This window comes from Triticum aestivum, chromosome 3A (genome assembly GCF_018294505.1).
Source record: "Triticum aestivum cultivar Chinese Spring chromosome 3A, IWGSC CS RefSeq v2.1, whole genome shotgun sequence".
In the NCBI taxonomy this organism is placed as follows: Eukaryota; Viridiplantae; Streptophyta; class Magnoliopsida; order Poales; family Poaceae; genus Triticum; species Triticum aestivum.
Genome location: NC_057800.1, coordinates 202,603,854 through 202,626,459, shown reverse-complemented (window position 1 = coordinate 202,626,459; position 22,606 = coordinate 202,603,854).

Below are 22,606 nucleotides of genomic sequence, written 5' to 3'. Positions count from 1 at the left end.
CCGGTTTATATAGACACCGGAGAGGGTTAGGGTTACATAGAGTCGGTTACAATGGTAGGAGATCTGAACATCCGCATTGCCAAGCTTTCCTTCCACGCCAAGGAAAGTCCCTTCCGGACACGGGATGGAGTCTTCAATCTTGTATCTTCATAGTACAGGAGTCCGGCTGAAGGTATAGTTCGGCTATCCGAACACCCCCTAATCCAGGACTCCCTCAACTGGTGTGAAGTCCACCCCAGAAAAAGACAGTAACTCAGGATGATGCGCCGATAACTTGGCCGTTCACACGGGCACGACCAATTGTACGGGTGTAGTGGCGCGTTCAAAAAAAAGGGATCAAACGCTCAGCCTATGTATTTCTCGTCTAAATAGATAATTTAGTGCAATTGGTTATTTACTTTAAACATAATGCATTGACGTGTTAGTGTAGAGGCACACAAAAAGAAATGGATATTGTAGTCCGCTACTTAAAAGTGTTACCTCATATGATTACATAGCCTCCATTTCATAAATTGTGTACCCGTTGAATTCATATATGAATATTACATATATTACTTCATAATAGAACCTTAAATCATCCAAGACTAATGATTTTTAATGCAAGAGTAACAATGGTGCATGTACATGATAGCTACATTGGTTGTTTGAAGAAACATCACTGTAACTTTGGCACGCACAACTGGAAAGGTTTATTTAAATAGAAAAAAATGTGATACGTGAGTGTCCAATCTTTATAGCCTTGAATCGATATTGTACCTTTGGCCACAATACGAAGTAGATATTGATTTATGTTCAAGCGATGCACGTCCACGATCGTAGATAGTGATACGTGAATGAATTGTGCAATCTCTCTCACACGCATACATATCTCATTTCCCTGTGGGCATCAGAATCACACACGCGCACTTCGTGTATTTCTCTCCCTTTGTCAAGGTTAGAATTCGTCTTTCTACCCCGTCCTACAAGTCTCTCACACAGAAACACATATGCTCTCTCTGTCGAACACGCCCACCCCTTTAGTTCCGCCCACCCACAACCACTAATGTCTCAAAGTATAATAATGTCTCTCACACATATGCCTAAGGTTAACTCGAGTTCCGGAACCATATGAATACATACAATGGGATTCCAGCAGAGCACCTTTTGTTTTGAGATTTCCCTCACACACACACACACGCACACACACATTGTTTCTCGCTTCAATTTATCTAGAAATGGATGTATCTAGACTTATTTTAGTTATAGATACATACAATTTATCCATTCTTAGAACAAAAATTTCCAGCTAGCTGGAGAGGGAGTACATAATATAAATGGCCGCCCGTGGATCTCTTTGTCTTCCTCATGTCCGGCGGACACTTTGCGGGGTCGACGAAGGTCCTCGGAAGAGACGAAGAAGCAAAGAAACCACCTGAATGCACAGTCATAGCCTCAGCGGTGGCCTTCATGGGACCCAAGTGGCGGCGGCCTCCCGTGTTCTACTTCTCCTCGATGATGGCGGCAGACACGGAGAAGTTGGCCACCGACTCGTCGCTCTCCGTGCACCCGACTTCTGTCTCTGCCTGCATGGCGCTGCCGCAGAAACGGGAGGCGCGCCCACAGACACGGGAGGCGCGGCACCACAAACACTGGTGGCGTGGTACGACGCGACAGCGATGGCACCCGTACCGGTGTGCTCGCCGCCGTGCCGGCGTGGAGCAAGTCGCCACTCCTCATTGAGCTGAACTGGAGCAGTGAGTTGTTGAACCACGCGCCTGCTTGGGGCAGCAACTGGCTCCGTCGGGCCAAGAGAGGTTGGTGAAGCACCGAGCGGCCTCGCCTGTATTCGGAGGGCTCGGCGGGCCACCCAGCCGGCTAATATGCCGGAGAACGGCTCCTCAGAAGCCATCAGAAAAGTGGAGAAAATGGTGAAGGAGGAGATGGGGGAGCGGCGGAGGGGTGCGATTCTTTCCCGCTGTCGGTCTGGCCTCGTGTAAATAGAGGGCGGACGGTAGGAGCTTGGCCGACGTCTGGCCTTGTTTAATCTGAGGGCGGACGGGAGGAGCTCGGCCGATGTTGGGTTTAATTCCGGCCCGCTCATGAACAGACGTGTGGCCGAAATAGGTTTCTCGGTTTGCATGCGGGTTTAATGGAGGGGTTTGATGGAGGCGAGGAGGCGTGTTCAGCCGGGCGTGCCGCGAACAACGCAGTACTATTCGATTCGACAGCGGGCGGCGCTGTACTATTCGATTTGATAGGAGGCGGCGCAGTTCCCGGTACGGCTTTAATGCAGACGAGGGAGGGAGTAGCGGTTCCCGAAATGTTGAACGACCAATGCATCCTCCTTCAATTAATGCATGAGGGAAGTAATGGGAGGAGGACCGGGAAAAGAGGCTGGACGATGTGAATGCAATGCAGTTTTCCCTCATATAAAGGTGCCCCTCCATTCCAATGCATCTACCACATCGTACGCACCTAAGCATTTGCCTAAGCACCTACACTAAGCGCAAAAGAGCTCACTCCAGACCCATGGCGGCGATGCGCACGAGCGGCCACCGGCTGTGCGAGATGGTCCACGACATCGGCCTGCGGCATGGCGTCGAGGATTGTCCCCAGACGGTGTTGGAGACCGGCTGGTGGATGGCCGCCGTCGACGCCAACTACGATTCTCAGTTGGACCAGATGATCGTTGCCACCACCAACAAGTTCACCGTCCTTAATAAGCTCGCGGACGACGTCGCCGTACTCCTCCAACCCGCGCGCCCGGGCTCCTCATTGCCTGCCACCCTAATCGGCCTCCATGGCCGGAACCTCTTTCAAGCACTGGTGGCCCTGCGACTGCCGCCGACGCCATGAAGAATGTCCACCTGGAGGTCGCGCTTGCTGCGTGGTGCCTCGCCCTGCAAGAATTCGTCGACCTACACATCCACGTGTACAAGCAAATCGTGTACATAGGATCTACAAGTACAGTGAGGATGCTACGACTTTGGCTTTCCTCAACCGGCTGGAAGCCTTGGATGCCTTTGCTGAGAAGCACCTCGACCTCGCCACAAAAGCCACCGCTCCTTAGCCGCCGGTCGGTGGCCCGGCGCACTAAGTTGAGGAGGAGGAGGTCGTACGTTGATGGATGCATCTTTCTTCTTGCCTTCTGTAACCACCACTGCGATCGCATCATCATCGTGGCCTTAATTCTTATTGTGTTGTTGCATTCTCATTCTAGTCAATACCGACATGGGCGATCCCTTTGCTTAATTATATGCATCACTTTAACTAGTACTCCATCCGTCAATTTATAAGTTGTGCTTACCTTTTCCATCAACTTCGTGCAACGCGCGGGCATCTTGCTAGAAACACTAGAACATGTCGGACCGCATGTGAGCAAACCGACGATGCGTCAACCTAGCTACTACGTACCCTGCTTATCTGGCGGAAATAGTCCCGCCCTAGCATTTCCAACCATTATTTCTATCTATCGATCGTGCCAAGGAGCAGAACCAAAATGTTAAATTTATACATGTTTCTCTATTCCTACTCCTATAAAAGACTCAGTTGGTGATGGTGGTGTGTCTGCTATCCATCGTTTCTGACCATTAGATCTGCATCTAACGGCTGTGAGGTAAGTTGTGGCATTTTTGCAAGAATAGCCCACTTCTCTGCTCCAATTTGCTGAAGGCAACCACATCCCTCCCTCACCTCATCAAAACAGCCTGAGAAATATATCTCTACTTTTATAAAAAACCGAATTGGTGATGATGGTGTGCCTGCCATCTTGTAATATAGACAGTCCGATCTATATCTGACGGATAGAAAGCAAACTATGACAATTTTACAAAAAAACCCACACCTCTCTCCACATTTATAGATAAGTCCTTGACTCGTTCATCCTTATCTCCCACAACCTCATTGCCGAGCAATTAAAGAAGGAAGTCTCTGAAACAATCTGGTATGGTGGCCGCTGCTGGCGCCGTCCATCCCCATGCCTCCGCCTAGTCCGACCACCAGTCACCACCATGCCCCACTCCTCCTCACCTTATCTCTCATTTTTCTTGAGATATCATTTTTCGATGAAACTCTCGAGATACCATTTTTCCGATATAATTCTTGAGATATCATTAGTTTTTACACATGTGATTACTCCTGCATGGGTCAATCACAACAGATGTTTTGTAAAAAAAATGCATCTTGATGTTCCATGCAATGCACGGGCATCTTGCTAGTACTCGTATAAAAGACTCAGTTGGTGATGGTGGTGTGTCTGCCATCCGTCGTTTCTGACCATTAGATCTGCATCTAACGGCTGTGAGGTAAGTTGTGGCATTTTTGCAACAATAGCCCACTTCTCTACTCCAATTTGCAGAAAACCCCTTATTATCTTGAAAGCAACCACATCCCTCCCTCACCTCATCAAAACAACCTGAGAAATATATTTTGAGTGAAAAGTACTCCCTCCGTTCCTAAATATTTGTCTTTCTAGAGATTTCAATAAGTGACTACATACGGGGCAAAATTAGAGAATCTACACTTCAAAATATGTCTATATAATCCGTATGTGATAGTCCATTTGAATCTCTAAAACGACAAATATTTAGGAACAGAAGGAGTAATATATTAGGAGTATATCAAAACAAGAGTGATTTCTTTCAAGTTTGTGAACAAGTACTATAGTTCTACTACTTTGGTCCGTCGCAACGCACGGGCACATTGCTAGTAAAAGGAAAAGGCCTGCCGCGTTCGCGTCGCACTCCCCCCACACGCCCGGGAATCGGGAGTACTCCACGGCCCATTCGGCACGACATATAGCTTAGGGAAGGCGCGCTGCCTAGCATTTTCACTTTCATGTGGGACTGCCGTTGAGCAAACCGACTATTGGCAAACCGCACCCCGCCCGCCGTCGCGTTGGAAAACAGAAACGAGGGGAAGATCTAGTTGTAGCACAGAAACCAAGAAATTTGGTGTCAGATGGGGCTCATTGATAGAGTAGGAGCATTCCGTACTACTCTACTGCGAGCACTACTGGCCATTGGATATCATCTACATTGCAGCAGATTTTGCCACATGTAGAATCTAGAAGACTCCACATGTAGAAGCATAATGCAAAACCACCAGAATCTCATGCGTGCAATGCACATGGACCTTATTAGTAGTTGATAGTAGTAAGAAATAAATTCCGGGTTTGGCACGAGCTCGTACTGCCAGAGCACCACAAGGCCTACCGCAGGAGTTACATTTCCCTCTCAGGGCCGACGGGACCGAACTTCAGTGGCTTAGTGCCCAGCCTATGAGTTAATGACATGCGGCCCTTAAATGCAGCTGGCCCACATGTCATTGTCATCGTGGTGGTGTGGTTCGCGGCTCACTCATTCGAGATGAACCGACCGGTGGTGGCGTGGCCGTGGCGAGGGTGCCACAGCGGGGCATCGGGGCGTTACGAGGCGTAGATGGCCACACCGGCGGGTACTACCTGTAGTGCAGAAGTACTCCAGCTGAGGATTGATGCCCGGGACAAAATGTGTCACAGCCGCTGGATGAAAATTTGATGGTGCGGGAGTACGGATCGGAGCACAGTAGCGGAGCAGGCAAACTGTGTCCAATCGGGTGTGGCTGTGGTAGAAAGTTGATGGTCGCCGCAGTTCAGCTGGCCCGCATGTCATGCACACAAAGGCAGAGGAGCGGTGGGGTCGAGAGGGATGAGGCACACGTCGGGGGGATGAGGATCCCCTGATGTGAACAATCCTACCATTCTATCACTGACATGTGGGACTCGCAAGTGTGGGTCCCACCAGTCAGTGAAGGAAAGGCAGGGTAAGGCAGTGATAGCCACGTCAGAGGATCCATGTCCACGTCGGGGGATGTCATGCTTATAGCTAGCATTGGAGCGACGTCGTGGGAATCACGTGTGGGTGTGGCAGTGGTAGAAACAAGAAACGTGATGGTCGCCATGGTTCAACTTCCATGGACAAGCTGCATGTCTGCTGACACATGTATGTCAAAACTAGAGTGTTTATATTTCAAGCACGTGAACAAGTATTATTCTACTACTTTGGATCCATTGCAATGCATGGGCCAGCACATTGGTAGTATTAGTGTCTATCTCTATCTCTACAGGCCTTCCCTCGTTCATTCTTTTCTATCACAAGATAAACTACTCATACAAATGCATCTTGATGTTCCGTGGTGACAAACCAAGGGACTTGTTTCGTATGGGACACATCCTACGATATACGCCCCCTCTCCCAATTTATTTGTTTTGAATCTTTTTGTTTTATAAGTTTCAAATTCAAATTTAGAGGGGCAGTGGGGCTAAGAGGGGTGAGCCGCAGGTCGGAGGACGTGTGGTGTCATGGGTTCGTGCAGCGTCGTGGGAACCATGTGGCTGTGGTAGAAACTTGATGCTTGCCACATTTAAGGTGGCCCACATGTCATGCACACAAAGGCAGAGGGGCGGTGCGCCCGAGAGGGGTGAGGCGCACGTCGGGGGACGTGGTGCCGTGGGTTTGTGCGGCGTCATGGGAATCACGAGTGGCAGTGGATGAAACGTGATGGTCGCCGTAGTTGAACTTCCATGGACAAGCCGTCATGTCTACGGACACATGCATTGCATACCGATCACTAGAAGGAGTAGTAGAGAAAGCTAGGAGTAGTAGAGAAAGCTAGGCGGGTAAATAGTTCCTTATTGTCAAGCGGACCCATGCTACTACTTGTTCCAAAGACATGCACACCATCAAAATAGTCCATCTATATCAATATACATCGAGAGGGAATATTTTTTATACAAGAGAGGAAATAGTTCATCCATCCATAATGCCCTGCTGCACACCAAGCTCTCTGGACCTTGCAGCTATCTCGAAATTAACACGGGCATCGAGGGCAGCATATTTTATCCACTCGTACGTCAAGGGATAATTCTCCCATCCATACGACCTTAATGCCAGCGTCTCGTCACCCTTTTGAATATTTGTTCCGAGCACAAAATTTGCTACGTCGAATAGGGATGGTGTCGGTTTATCACAATCTTCTACAGGAATTTTTATTCTAGTTTGTAGGTCAGCGATGCTTTTCAAATCAAGGTTGTATGGCTCAAACTTCTGTTTGTCCCCTGCGATGGCTGGCCCACAGAATTATATGTCCTCCCGAGACAAGAAATCGTGAAGCACACCTGGTATGGAGGGCGCATGTATGATGTGGTACACCAAAACATCATCTTCGAGGCACAGCTGAAGGACATCGGCGCGTTGGATCTTCCTAGTGGCACGCTCCGTGTACTCTGTGTCGAGACAGATGACATTCATCTCCACCTTTTGGAGGGAGTTGGATACATTGTTGATCCACTTCCGAACAACCCTTGGGTGGTCAGTGATTGTGGCAACTATGCTCAACGAGCCTTCGACGAGGACATGTTGGATGCTAAAAACCTGCATCTCGATCACTTTCGCCATTTGGAACCGCTGGACCGGAGGGCTATGGTTTGGATAATTAGGATTAGATGGCTAGTCTAGCTGAAGAAGATGATTATTTATAGGGGCTTCGGAATTACTCCAGGAGGATGTGAAGAGGTTATAACAATATGAATGCAGTGTGGTTTGGATGCAAATGAAGATCAAGGAGTAGTGAAAAGCCGAGGAAAATTGGTTCCCGATGGAGAAGTAAATGGGAGAAGTTATGCACATGCATGAGGAGAGCTGCGGTGGTTTGACTGCTGCATGCAATGGATTGGACGGGCTCTTCGGTTGCCTTTTCTCTCTCCCACACGCATAGTATGGCCCACTCGTATGCTGCAGTTTATTGGCCGGAGTCTGGCTGTAGCTGCTCATGCGTATGCTAATTAATGCTGTGAATGCGGGGCATGGAAGGAAATGGGCGCATTCAAAAGGGTATATAGGCAGACTAATTAGAGAAATACTAAAAAAAGTTATGCGCAGACAAAAGAGGACCGGAGGGAGTACTACTAATGTTCCTACTACGGTTAAGGAATATGCGGTTATCCTCAAAAAAGAAAAGTCCTTCTTCGCGCTTCCGCATGCACGAGAATTTGGTTCTGCTCGCAATATGGATGATAGATGGAGGATGAAGTGAACCCAGAGGCATGCTAGCACGGGAGTGTACTCATGTTCCTACTACTCCTACTAGTAGTAGTACAACTGTGGTACACTTGATGGTCAAAATACTATTATTCATCCGGTCCACACAGTGAAGTGATAAGACCTTGCGCCCGAGGTGACACTAGTCCAGGCAGCTTGTTCGGGTTACCAAGTCAGCCTCACCTTGTGCACTATGCAGTCACTATCACTGCCGCTATATAGCATGCCTCGCCTCGTCTTCCTCTCCCCTAGCACCACTCCATCTCCATCTCCATCTCGCCGGAGATCCTGAGGTCACTCTTCATTATCTCACTGTGCCCCCGCATACCCTCGCCTCGCTCGCCTCCCCCAGTACTACTATTCCCTCGCTAGCCGCTCCAGCACTGACAGCCTTCTCCCCCGTAAATCAAGCCCCCCAAAACCCCACCTTCCAAACTCCACCATGGCCGAATGCGAACCGCGCAGGATCCATATGAGTCGTGATTGGAGCAATCTCCCCAATGACGTCCTCGACCTCTGTTGTTCGTGTAAGGATATGTTGAGCGCCCTGCGGCTGGTTGCATGCTCGAGGGGCATGCACATGGCCATCATCGAAGCGAGGCCAAAGCTTTTCAAGACACCCCGCTTGCTGCTATCTGGTCTTGCAAGATTGGCTCACCATGATACGGAGGCGTACATGATTCCCCTCGACTTCAATCCGATCTCCATTAGCGGAAACTTCTTTGCAGGTATGTAGTCGGTCGCCGTACATCATTTCCCTCGACTTCAATCCGATCACCATCGCCTAAACCTTCTTGGCAGGTATGTACTGGGTCGGCATGAACTCCCACTGGATGGCTGCCTTCAGAGAAGACAGTAAAAATTTGGTTCTCATGAACTTCCAGACCTCCCACGAGATTATCCTTCCTCCGTTGGATTATATAGACTTTTACCATCGCGGTCCTAGTCATCTAGATTACCAGGTCAGTTGGACGGACCTTATTTTGTAGAAGATTGTAATCTGCCAAGTGCCCACACGACATGCGAATTACGCAGACTTCAAGCTAATTGCCTTGTTCGACCGCGGACTCGCCTATCTTTATGCCGGTGCCTTCTTTAGCTGGAGACAACTTAGCTCGCAGTGGATCATCATCAAAGCTGATACACACTTCTGTGATGCTATTCAACACAATGGCATCATCTACGCGATCGACAAAGCAGATGGCACCACGTATTGCTGGGACGGCGCGTGTAAGTTGTTTCCGTCTCATGTTAATGATGACGCCATGATGATGTTTGAACTTTTTGTGATGATTGGCATATCCCTGTTTGAGCAGAATTTGAGTAGAACTATGGCAATGTATTAGAGATGCCAGAAATCAGCTATATTTGGAATGAGTTAATTCATGCGATTGTGACCATGTCAATACAACCAATTTGTACCCCTGAATAATCAAACGGTTAGGAATATATGGATATTCTCCTTATTTTACTGTAATCTATATACTACTACTAAATATGAGTGTGTATCAATGCCCATGTTGGTTTCCTCATTTTTATGATGTAGAAACATGCACCACATTGTTGGATTCATCTAACCATACATTAGGGAAGTAAATGTGGACATGGAGAACTCTATATTTGGAAGTAGTGAAATCCTGTAATGCTTACCATGTGTACATACCTATATTCACCCTTCAGCAATCAATGGCTAGAATAATATCCTCACAAAAATTTCGCCCACAGAACACGAGTATATAACAATGCATGGTCAGTTAGTTACCTTGAAGAATTTGTTTGTGAGGACAGAATATGATTCCATAACAAGCATGACATGGTAGTTTCCTATGAAGAATCAATTGCGAGATAACATGAGTATAACCATCCATGGCACTTCTATATTTTCGAACCCAGTATACATTTCCCTGTATTTTCCTCCCAGTTCAAAGAGGGACATATCAATGTTGTTTCTTGCATTATCCTACTCATACTCTGAACAATGTTGATATTACATTAACAATGCCTGTCCTTTTTGATATGATGCAGTGTCCCTACAGTTACTGCCCTTTGTAATCACACCACCTTTGCCAAAAACAGGGAAGCACAATTGGTTCCTCGCTCGATCAGACGACGGCAAAAAACTGATGATCATTCCGACACATGAGCCGGAAAAGTTATATTGCAAAAACCCCACTGTATACAAGCACCGTGAAATACATGAGTATCCGAACAGTGGCTGTTACGTCTATGAGCAGGATACCAGCTTGTTGGGGCCTTCAGGATTTTTTAGTTGGAGGCGGTTAAACAGCCTTGGTTCACACTCTCTGTTTCTCGGACTGAATTATACGATTAACCAGGAGATCACCGTTGGCAAGGACCTTGATGGCAGAGAGGCTCTGCCTGCTTTGGAAAACAATGTCTACACGGCGAGCCCTAGGAGTTCGGGAGCAAACTCCCCTGATTGTCAACGATATAGCCTGCAGCCAAAAGAAGGTGAAAATGACAAAGGCATCCGGATTAACTTTGATCCTTGGATGTCTCAATTACGACGGGCAGTGATGTGGTTCAAGCCTTCAGGTTCATAGGTAATTGGGCTATTGCGTTGAAAGGGTGGAGTACTGGTGTCTCTGGATCATTGGTTGCTGAAGCAGGGCTGCAAATTATGATGGTGTTGGATCATGTCACACCCTGATTTTCATGCCACAACACTTAAACTATTAATCATGATAAAATGTGGTTTGACAAAAACTTTTGAGTGTTTAGGTCTTTGCTTGATTTGATTTTTGAGTGTTGGTTGCAAGTGCTCTAAAAATCAAATAAATCCTCCAACTCTTATACTCCTTCTCCTTGATGCAAAACCGTGCCCAATGATCATGCCATGTGTATAGGACATAAAAATAATTTGGCCAAATAGTATTTTCAAAAATTAGTTTTCCAAGAACCCCTGAATTGAGATTTGCACTGCAAGTACTTAATTAAGGGTAGTAAAAATCTTTCTAAAAATATATTTGACTCCTATTAGATATAGGACACCCAGAAACCACAAAAATATAATTTTAAAAGTTATTTTCCTATTTTATTTAAACGCTTTTTCTGAAGTCCAGAAATGTTCTTTAATAGGGTGTCAGGACCCCGACTCAATGCCACATCGATCTAGCATGTAACACCTCATATCACTTTGCGGCCTCACGCACGGTATTCCCACGGGTGTCGCCTTACCTTTGCCCGGGACCGTTTGCGCCTTTTGGCACACGTATATGACAGTGTCGCTAGCATCCATATGATAAGGAGTCCGGGCTGACATGGCTAGTCGTAAACCCAAAGCGGCACAGACTTACAGGGACAGGCATCCATGACCCAGCATCGAACGTGTCGGTCATCAGCGAGTGAATCCAGGCTGTAGCACTGGGCTAGCAGGACTCCGGTGAACCGGGCTGTAGCGGGCTAACAGGACTCCGGTATTCACCGCGTGACATTTCCCCGAAGGGACAGACACAGGAACGAAGAAGGACACATGCCGGCCAGCCTAAGTGTTCCGGAGCAGTAGCAAGCTACCATGGCTCGGTGGAAACACTAGGAGACATTTCCCCGTAAGAGAGGCTACTAAAGATAAACAACTAGATGGTCAGATCCCACACATACCAAGCATTTCAATAACATACACACAATATGCTCGATATGTGCAAATACAACATGGCATCACAACATGACTCTATGACTCAAGTAATCTATTCAATAGGCTCCGAGGAGCGAGATATTACAAACATGGGTCTCACGACCCAACAATCAGAGCATACAAGTCAAAGCACAAGCGGAAGCTATCATGTCTGGGTACAGACATCTATAAATGAAAAAGGCTGAGAAGCCTGACTATCTACCAAATCCTGCCGAGGGCACAAGATCGTAGCTGAGGTAACAAGCTAAACGTCGAAGTCCACGTGGAACTACTAGTGAGACTGAAGTCTCTCTGCAAAAACATAAAATAGGCAAACGTGAGTACAAATGTACCCAGCAAGACTTACATCAGAACTAACTACATATGCATCATTATCAACAAAGGGATGGTGGGGTTTAACTGCAGCAAGCCAGCTTTGACTCGGTGGCTATCCTAAACTACGACTGCAAGCGACTCTTTTAAGGTGGCGCACACGAGTCCACATATTCACCATATCAATACACCACTATGGATCCGCTCCCGTCTCCCTACGAGAACGCCTTCCATAGCACTCACGCTTATCTTGCGTATTTTAGAGTATCCACTTTCACTTGTCTATGAACTGATATAAGCAACCCAGAAGTCCTTTTCCGCGGACACGGCTATTCGAATAGATGATGTTAACCCTGCAGGGGTGTACTTCTTCATACATGTTTCCACCACTTAGCGTCTGCACACGACATGTGCTCGGCAGACTTCAAGCGAAAGCCGACGTGGGTGTAGACCACGACCTACCTAAACACTCAAGTCTCTAGTCCAGGTTTATCGCCTATTCGGGTTCCATCCATGAGGAGATCCGGCCGGAGTTTCGCTCACAGCCCCAAACGATGTGAACAGGGTTCCCGAGATACCAAACGGGCATCCGGTACACCGTGCCACGTACCTACCGCATCACAGCCCACCCCTACGGTCAGCGCTGTCCACGGCCTCCAGTAAGCTACAAACACCAGAAACTACTTGCAACTCCTGGACAGAGGACTAGGGTGAATAAGAAGTCGAGCGGGGTCATATTTCAGGGCCCAATGTATGGTAGTAGCTGAATCATGGATCACAAAAACAGAACTCAGTTCCTGAGGACGGCTGCAATGAGACAACCCACCATGTACTCCTACATGGCCTCTCACCGCTACCTTTACCAAATCGTGTTCACACACTTAGCTCACACACAGTAGGACATGTTCACACGCCTCTGATTCATCCCCGACGAACCAGGCCTGACTCAACTCTAAGCAGTAGCAGGCATGACAAACAAGCATGAATGAGTAGGCACAACAGGGCTCAAACAATTCCTACTCATACTAGTGGGTTTCATCTATTTACTGTGGAATGACAGGTCATGCAAAGGATAGAGGGGTTCAGCTACCGCAGCAAGTAACAGATGAATCGTTGTTGTCCTAATGCAGTAAAAGAGAGCAGGAGCGAGAGAGTAGGATTGTATCGGAATGAACAAGGGGTTTTTGCTTGCCTGGCACTTCTGAAGATAACATTGAGTCTTCATCAGTGTCAACGATCACATCATCGGTATCATGTCTATCGAGAGGGGACAAATACCGGCAACACAGAAGGGAACACAATCAATGCAATGCACAATATGATGCATGATCATGACATGGCAAAATGAATGTGTTTTGAGCTAATGCAACTAGCAACAGATTAAATGAAGTTGGTTTGAATACAAGATTCAAATTTAAACTCCATATGTGATTATTCAAATGCCATTTAATTGATTTGTGCTAAACAGCAGCTATAAGTTGTTCTAACATGCATGAAAATGGTACAGATGGATTCCTTGAATTTTTCTGATAATTTTTCATATATAAATTATTTAATTTGGAGTTACGGTTAATTTTCTATGAATTTTAGAAGTTTTAGGCATTTTCTGGAATTTCAGAATTAAATTAAATCCAGGAAATGAGTTATGACATCAGCACTGCGTCATGCTTGCATCAGCAAGTCAACAGGGCTGCCCCGGGTCAAACCTGACGTGTGGGGTCCACACGTCAGTGACACAGGGACTAATCCCGCGTTGACCCGGGCTGGTTAGCTTTGACTAAGCCCTGGGGCCCACTTGTCAGCGTCAGTAGGTGGGGGGGTTAGTGACTAATTAACTAAGCCACGTCAGCCCGCCGGAGTTCTGGCCGGCGGCGACCATTAGCGCGGCGGCGAGAGTGGTTTTGGCCACTCCGGCGACCAAATGGGCCGCGGAGGGCATCTAGGAGGAGCTGGGGACGAGCCGAAGCTACTGGTGGAGTCAGTTGCGCTCGGGGCGGCCGGAATCGGTGCCGACGGCGAGCGAGGCGGCGGCCGGAGCTCGGGCAACAGTGGAGATGGCGCTATGGTGCATGGGAGGAGGGGCTGGTGGGCGTTACGGGCTCCTGGGAGCGCTCTGAGTACGTCTGCGTGCTCGGTTTGGACGGAGGTGAACCAAAACGACGACGGCGACAAGTCCGGCGCCGGTGAGGTCTCGGTCTCGACGGAAACGACGGATACGACGAGCTAATGGACAGGGAAGAAGGGGGGTCGGTAGAGGAGCTCACGGCGGGGTCGTTGGTGATCTCAGAGAGCTCGGGGACGGCCTGGTGATGACGAATCGGTCGACGGCGGCCGTCGGTGCGGAGGACGAAGATGGCGTCGGCGACGGCGCTGCTAGGCATCCGCAGGCGTGTTCTTCGGCGTGGAGCTTCACGACAGCGAGGCGGAGCTAGGGGTCACAGCCACGGGGCAAGGGGACGGCGGTGGGCGCGGTGCCTTGCAGCGGCGGGCACCGGCTGATTTGGGCGGCCGTGAGAGAGAGAGAGAGCAGAGGAGCGAGGGGGGGGGGGGAAGAGAGAACCAGAGAGTGAGAGAGCATCGGGGTCGCGTGGCGTCGCGGAGGAAGTCCAGGGCGATGAGGGGGGGGGGGCAGCAGGAGGTGGAAGCAGGAGGTGGCGCTCGGGCGCGGGCGCGTCGACACGCCTCTGCCTACTGGCAGAGGTTGAAGACGGTGGGGAGTTGGGCTGGGCTGGCCGGGGGAGATGGGCCAGGTAAGTGGCCCAGGTGGCTGCAGGTAATGTTTCTCTCTCTCTTTTATAATTCTGTTCTGTTTTATATTTTTTTCTATTTCTGCAATTTTTTTTTGATTTGTTTTAAAATATCAAATCATTTTATAAAATCCTGGAAATAATTATGGGTACTTTCTGAATTATTTCAGTGACCCTAATCAATTTCCAACATTTATTTGAGCATTTAAATTATTTATAGTATTTAAATGCCCAAAGTCAAATACAATATGATTTAATTCAAAAATCCAAAAATGACCTAAGAATATAATCATCATTTTTGGCAGAGGTTTCCACCTTAACCAGAAATCATGAACTTTTCTTAGGAACCTTTTGGGTTTATTGAAAAGATTTTAATTCACCCTAGTTGAGTTGATTTAATGCTAGGGTTTGAACATCCCCATTTCAAATTTAGGCAAAATTTAAATATGATGCAAACATGAAGCTAGCCTAGAGCACTACCAGCAGCTAGGGATGTGACAACTCACCCCCACTAAACAAGAATCTCGTCTCGAGATTCAAGCGTAGGGTAGGATGAAGGGGAAACGCAAACTAGTACAATCTTCACGATCCAGGGTGCACTTCAGTTGAACGTTGATTCATTCACCATCATTGTCTTGATGTCTTGTTCTGAGAAATCCTGCCAACATGACATGGAGGGAAGAAGGAGACTCTAGAAGGGTCGATCTTCTTGAAGATCGAACAACTCACGGATTAACTCCCGGAATGTGACATAGCAACATCTCTCAAGCTGAGAGACGAAGCATACCTCTAGAGGGACGGAGTGGAGCAGGTGACGAGGTTCACTAGGTAGACAGCAATTCCAGACTTAAGAATGTGGTGATCGGTTGTCAACATAACGAGGAGTTGAATTGCCATGACACCACGACGAAACATCCTGGAGAAGGGTGATTCGTAGATTATTATCTTAAGTGGAAAAAAGAATTACCTTTGATATAGAGATCACTGAGACTCTCTATATCAGCCGAAGGCAAATCACAGCAATCGATTGGCGGGGTCGGTAGAATGGCATACTCGGACTTGGATGATATGGATTACCTTGTTGAAGACAACGTAATGGATGAATTTGCTTACCACCGGAAATGGAAGAGACCCATGGTAGAATGGCACATTGGCGGTGCATGCTGGGAACAAAATGCAAATGCTGGGAATGATTCTGGTAACTGGGGAAGAACCCAACAATAGGGAGTGAATTCACTGTTTGATAAGATCATAGCATTGCCGAGGAAACTGAGAGCAAACCCAGTTAGTGCTGATGATAACACGTAGAGCTTGTGCGTGCTCTCAAGAACTTGAGCATTTCCACAATCATCAAGGTTTTATCAACAACCGCGTCAAGGGTGCTGACAACACAACATACTACCATGATGAATAGCGATGGACGATGCAGATGCGAAGGAGGATAACACTTTCTCAGATTTCACCTTAGCGAGGCCAAGCAAAAAAAAATCTGGATGATCGACCGAGAGACATTTAGCACTCCGCTTCTAATGTTCTCCTTGATGTGCTAGTATAACCCCTTCATAGATATGGTTTGATATCTAAAACATCAAGTAAAAGGTCGGACTTCGGAACACAAAAATCCATAGGGGCAACTAGGGAGTAAATCCTACGAAATCCCTATGGGGGGCGGGGGGTGGTCAACTTCATCAATCAAGATATTATAATAACAGGTCTTCCGGCTGGATGTGTTGGCCACGACATCCACTTTACCGGTTTTCGAGGGACCGATATTATAGTTCTTGGGAAAATGTTCCAACCATCATATCTGCCTGAGATTCAGATCTGGTTGGTGTCAGGATATTCCAGACCCATCGAGTCTAGGAAGAAAAATGAAGGTTTGCAACACAAATCGACGAGATGACGTTGCGAGATTCTCGGGAAATGAACTACGATAGTAAGCTCCAAAACATGAGCTGGTTCTGCTACTAACATGTGAACACGTTGTCCCAGACAAGCATGACCACATAGTAGTCTTATAATAAAACACTACCGAGTTCAGGAGGGGGAACCATCAACGAGGGTATCGAAGTCCTTACATAAGTCCGGATTAGCTCTTATGAAGGAACTCCTTCTCCTTGAACAAATCAACCAGTGGCTTGGTGTGCTAGGGATACATATAGATTGAAGGTTGCAAGTCTTCAAACCACAGCATTCTTCGCACGTGTGCATGACTGATTTGGAATGATTCCAAAGAAAGCAACATTGACTTTCTCGAATCCACGGCGGCAACTTGCATCAGATGCACATGAATTAAAGGAAGTCACTACCTTCATCCAAACATATGCTTCATGAGCTAGCATGAACAAATGCTTTCAAAAGTTTCCAACACTAGCTTAATGTTCAGCAAAATTATGGAGAAGACAAGGATGTTGTCAATGGGCTCAACAACAATTCATCTAGGTTTCCTTTTCAAAGGAATTCCATAGTTAAGTGAACACGGTGATAGCATTGGTCAGACCCAAAGGATATAATGGTGTATGCTCGAGGGATCAACCACGAGTAAGACAACATTACGAACATCGTTGGTTCCGACTTGATTTGACGATAGCCCACACTCAAATCAAAGGATTGATAAGACAATAGGTCCAACAACTGATCACAGGGACCAATCGATGAAGATATCATCTTTCTTCAACACACACTACACAAGAATATCCCTTTGGAACGAACTAAGTCAGACAAGCTTTTATCTTCCAACTCTCCAAGTTGTTATCCAGCTTAACCAACTAGCTCAGGGATATCTAACACCGATTCTTGGAAAGAAGGTGGTTCTTAAGAAACCAACTTGATCACGGGCTCAACATAACGGTCAGGTGACGACCTGGTGATACTTCCGAGAAGACATTCAGAAAATCACGAACCACCGGTATGTTACTAAGCTCGAGAACAATCTCGCTTTTGAGGGCAAGACGATATAATCAAATGAGTGAGGACTTGACAAGATCCTAACTCATCAATCGAAGGGTGCACCGAAATAAGAACTAGGTAGCACGATAAGTCTTAGAAGGATGATTCAATAACCAACATACTAAGAATAAAATTATTATCCTTTAACTACCAAGCAACGAGGTTGCTAGGAGTATTGATTTCACACATCACAATTCATTTGTCGGTATTCCGGTTGCATCAACACGGAACCGAGGAATGAAAAAGGATGGCGAGAAGTATCACTATGTCAAGAATTCACAAAAGGTGGTGCAATTCTCATGAAATTCCTGTCATAAAGAAGGTAATACTTCAGGGTAGAGCAGACCAGAAGCTGGATTGTAACTTGATCTGCGGAACACAACTACTTTGACCCAACCCTACATATGGATGAGGTACTGGAGTTTGTTTCTCCTAGTCATTCAGGACGGAATGGCTTGACGGGCCACAAGAGTAATAGGCATCGACAACGAACGCGCGCATACTCTTGACTATCAATTGATAGACGAAGGTCAGTAGACAACTAAAGAGGGACAACTCAAAGGAACATATAACTTTCTGAGTTGTGGATGCATAAATTAGTATGTCGAACCGAGTTCAACATAATTCTTCCGGATAACCCATGCAGAAAGGTAGAACTGGCAGAGTCACGATTTATGAATGGGGAACTCCTCAAGAATAATCCTGTTGTGATATTTCAGTTCAACGAGGAACTTCTGCCATAATAGTTCATAGTATTTGGAAGAAGGAAATACCACGAACTTCGAGGACTATCGCAAAGTTACTAATATCATAAAGGAACTAGCAATTACTATCAACACGAAGTAGGTGGAGTGAATCTCGGGTTCAAGAACCCAGGAGTAGAATACCTACTACTAAGTAGCATCACGGGATGCTTTCGAGAATAAAGGCCAGAATCTTCACACTAGGACACAAATCATGGCTAGACCACTAGATGATCCCCTAAGCACTTAGGGTCATAATAATAATTCCAACATATATGTCAAGGCAATAATTACCTCAACACACCGATTAGTGTGGTTAATCTGGCCCATGGGAACATCGGAAACAGAAGGAAGGGATTTGCAAATGCATCGGACTATTTAGAAACCTGGGATGACTCGGACAGCATAACGGCTGTAAATGCTCAGAAAAGATTTGAGACATTCACAAAAATGGTGGCATAACCACTCAGAAGCACAATATCAAGGTCTCGAGATCAACAATTAACATACGGAAGTAGTAGGAACTGAACTGAGACTTAATTCCAACAATTTTATAAGTCCACTGATTAGTAACACGTGATCCTAATAGAAAGAAGAGATAGCCTAGTTCTTGATCCCCGCAGGAAAGATAAGATAACTCAGATCAGAAGGCATGAGGTATAAGGAGTAAAAAGAGCCTTACGTTCCATCCCACAATCAATTCCCTTATATAACTAAAGAATTTTCTAGACTCAACTTCGACCAGTTTGGTTTGGTAATCCTACAGGCAGTCAAGCTCTGATACCAACGCTGTCAGGACCCCGACTCAATGCCACATCGATCTAGCATGTAACACCTCATATCACTTTGCGGCCTCACGCACGGTATTCCCACGGGTGTCGCCTTACCTTTGCCCGGGACCGTTTGCGCCTTTTGGCACACGTATATGACAGTGTCGCTAGCATCCATATGATAAGGAGTCCGGGCTGACATGGCTAGTCGTAAACCCAAAGCGGCACAGACTTACAGGGACAGGCATCCATGACCCAGCATCGAACGTGTCGGTCATCAGCGAGTGAATCCAGGCTGTAGCACTGGGCTAGCAGGACTCCGGTGAACCAGGATGTAGCGGGCTAACAGGACTCCGGTATTCACCGCGTGACATTTCCCCGAAGGGACAGACACAGGAACGAAGAAGGACACATGCCGGCCAGCCTAAGTGTTCCGGAGCAGTAGCAAGCTACCATGGCTCGGTGGAAACACTAGGAGACATTTCCCCGTAAGAGAGGCTACTAAAGATAAACAACTAGATGGTCAGATCCCACACATACCAAGCATTTCAATAACATACACACAATATGCTCGATATGTGCAAATACAACATGGCATCACAACATGACTCTATGACTCAAGTAATCTATTCAATAGGCTCCGAGGAGCGAGATATTACAAACATGGGTCTCACGACCCAACAATCAGAGCATACAAGTCAAAGCACAAGCGGAAGCTATCATGTCTGGGTACAGACATCTATAAATGAAAAAGGCTGAGAAGCCTGACTATCTACCAAATCCTGCCGAGGGCACAAGATCGTAGCTGAGGTAACAAGCTAAACGTCGAAGTCCACGTGGAACTACTAGTGAGACTGAAGTCTCTCTGCAAAAACATAAAATAGGCAAACGTGAGTACAAATGTACCCAGCAAGACTTACATCAGAACTAACTACATATGCATCATTATCAACAAAGGGATGGTGGGGTTTAACTGCAGCAAGCCAGCTTTGACTCGGTGGCTATCCTAAACTACGACTGCAAGCGACTCTTTTAAGGTGGCGCACACGAGTCCACATATTCACCATATCAATACACCACTATGGATCCGCTCCCGTCTCCCTACGAGAACGCCTTCCATAGCACTCACGCTTATCTTGCGTATTTTAGAGTATCCACTTTCACTTGTCTATGAACTGATATAAGCAACCCAGAAGTCCTTTTCCGCGGACACGGCTATTCGAATAGATGATGTTAACCCTGCAGGGGTGTACTTCTTCATACATGTTTCCACCACTTAGCGTCTGCACACGACATGTGCTCGGCAGACTTCAAGCGAAAGCCGACGTGGGTGTAGACCACGACCTACCTAAACACTCAAGTCTCTAGTCCAGGTTTATCGCCTATTCGGGTTCCATCCATGAGGAGATCCGGCTGGAGTTTCGCTCACAGCCCCAAACGATGTGAACAGGGTTCCCGAGATACCAAACGGGCATCCGGTACACCGTGCCACGTACCTACCGCATCACAGCCCACCCCTACGGTCAGCGCTGTCCACGGCCTCCAGTAAGCTACAAACACCAGAAACTACTTGCAACTCCTGGACAGAGGACTAGGGTGAATAAGAAGTCGAGCGGGGTCATATTTCAGGGCCCAATGTATGGTAGTAGCTGAATCATGGATCACAAACACAGAACTCAGTTCCTGAGGACGGCTGCAATGAGACAACCCACCATGTACTCCTACATGGCCTCTCACCGCTACCTTTACCAAATCGTGTTCACACACTTAGCTCACACACAGTAGGACATGTTCACACGCCTCTGATTCATCCCCGACGAACCAGGCCTGACTCAACTCTAAGCAGTAGCAGGCATGACAAACAAGCATGAATGAGTAGGCACAACAGGGCTCAAACAATTCCTACTCATACTAGTGGGTTTCATCTATTTACTGTGGAATGACAGGTCATGCAAAGGATAGAGGGGTTCAGCTACCGCAACAAGTAACAGATGAATCGTTGTTGTCCTAATGCAGTAAAAGAGAGCAGGAGCGAGAGAGTAGGATTGTATCGGAATGAACAAGGGGGTTTTGCTTGCCTGGCACTTCTGAAGATAACATTGAGTCTTCATCAGTGTCAACGATCACATCATCGGTATCATGTCTATCGAGAGGGGACAAATACCGGCAACACAGAAGGGAACACAATCAATGCAATGCACAATATGATGCATGATCATGACATGGCAAAATGAATGTGTTTTGAGCTAATGCAACTAGCAACAGATTAAATGAAGTTGGTTTGAATACAAGATTCAAATTTAAACTCCATATGTGATTATTCAAATGCCATTTAATTGATTTGTGCTAAACAGCAGCTATAAGTTGTTCTAACATGCATGAAAATGGTACAGATGGATTCCTTGAATTTTTCTGATAATTTTTCATATATAAATTATTTAATTTGGAGTTACGGTTAATTTTCTATGAATTTTAGAAGTTTTAGGCATTTTCTGGAATTTCAGAATTAAATTAAATCCAGGAAATGAGTTATGACATCAGCACTGCGTCATGCTTGCATCAGCAAGTCAACAGGGCTGCCCCGGGTCAAACCTGACGTGTGGGGTCCACACGTCAGTGACACAGGGACTAATCCCGCGTTGACCCGGGCTGGTTAGCTTTGACTAAGCCCTGGGGCCCACTTGTCAGCGTCAGTAGGTGGGGGGTAGTGACTAATTAACTAAGCCACGTCAGCCCGCCGGAGTTCTGGCCGGCGGCGACCATTAGCGCGGCGGCGAGAGTGGTTTTGGCCACTCCGGCGACCAAATGGGCCGCGGAGGGCATCTAGGAGGAGCTGGGGACGAGCCGAAGCTACTGGTGGAGTCAGTTGCGCTCGGGGCGGCCGGAATCGGTGCCGACGGCGAGCGAGGCGGCGGCCGGAGCTCGGGCAACAGTGGAGATGGCGCTATGGTGCATGGGAGGAGGGGCTGGTGGGCGTTACGGGCTCCTGGGAGCGCTCTGAGTACGTCTGCGTGCTCGGTTTGTACGGAGGTGAACCAAAACGACGACGGCGACAAGTCCGGCGCCGGTGAGGTCTCGGTCTCGACGGAAACGATGGATACGACGAGCTAATGGACAGGGAAGAAGGGGGGGTCGGTAGAGGAGCTCACGGCGGGGTCGTTGGTGATCTCAGAGAGCTCGGGGACGGCCTGGTGATGACGAATCGGTCGACGGCGGCCGTCGGTGCGGAGGACGAAGATGGCGTCGGCGACGGCGCTGCTAGGCATCCGCAGGCGTGTTCTTCGGCGTGGAGCTTCACGACAGCGAGGCGGAGCTAGGGGTCACAGCCACGGGGCAAGGGGACGGCGGTGGGCGCGGTGCCTTGCAGCGGCGG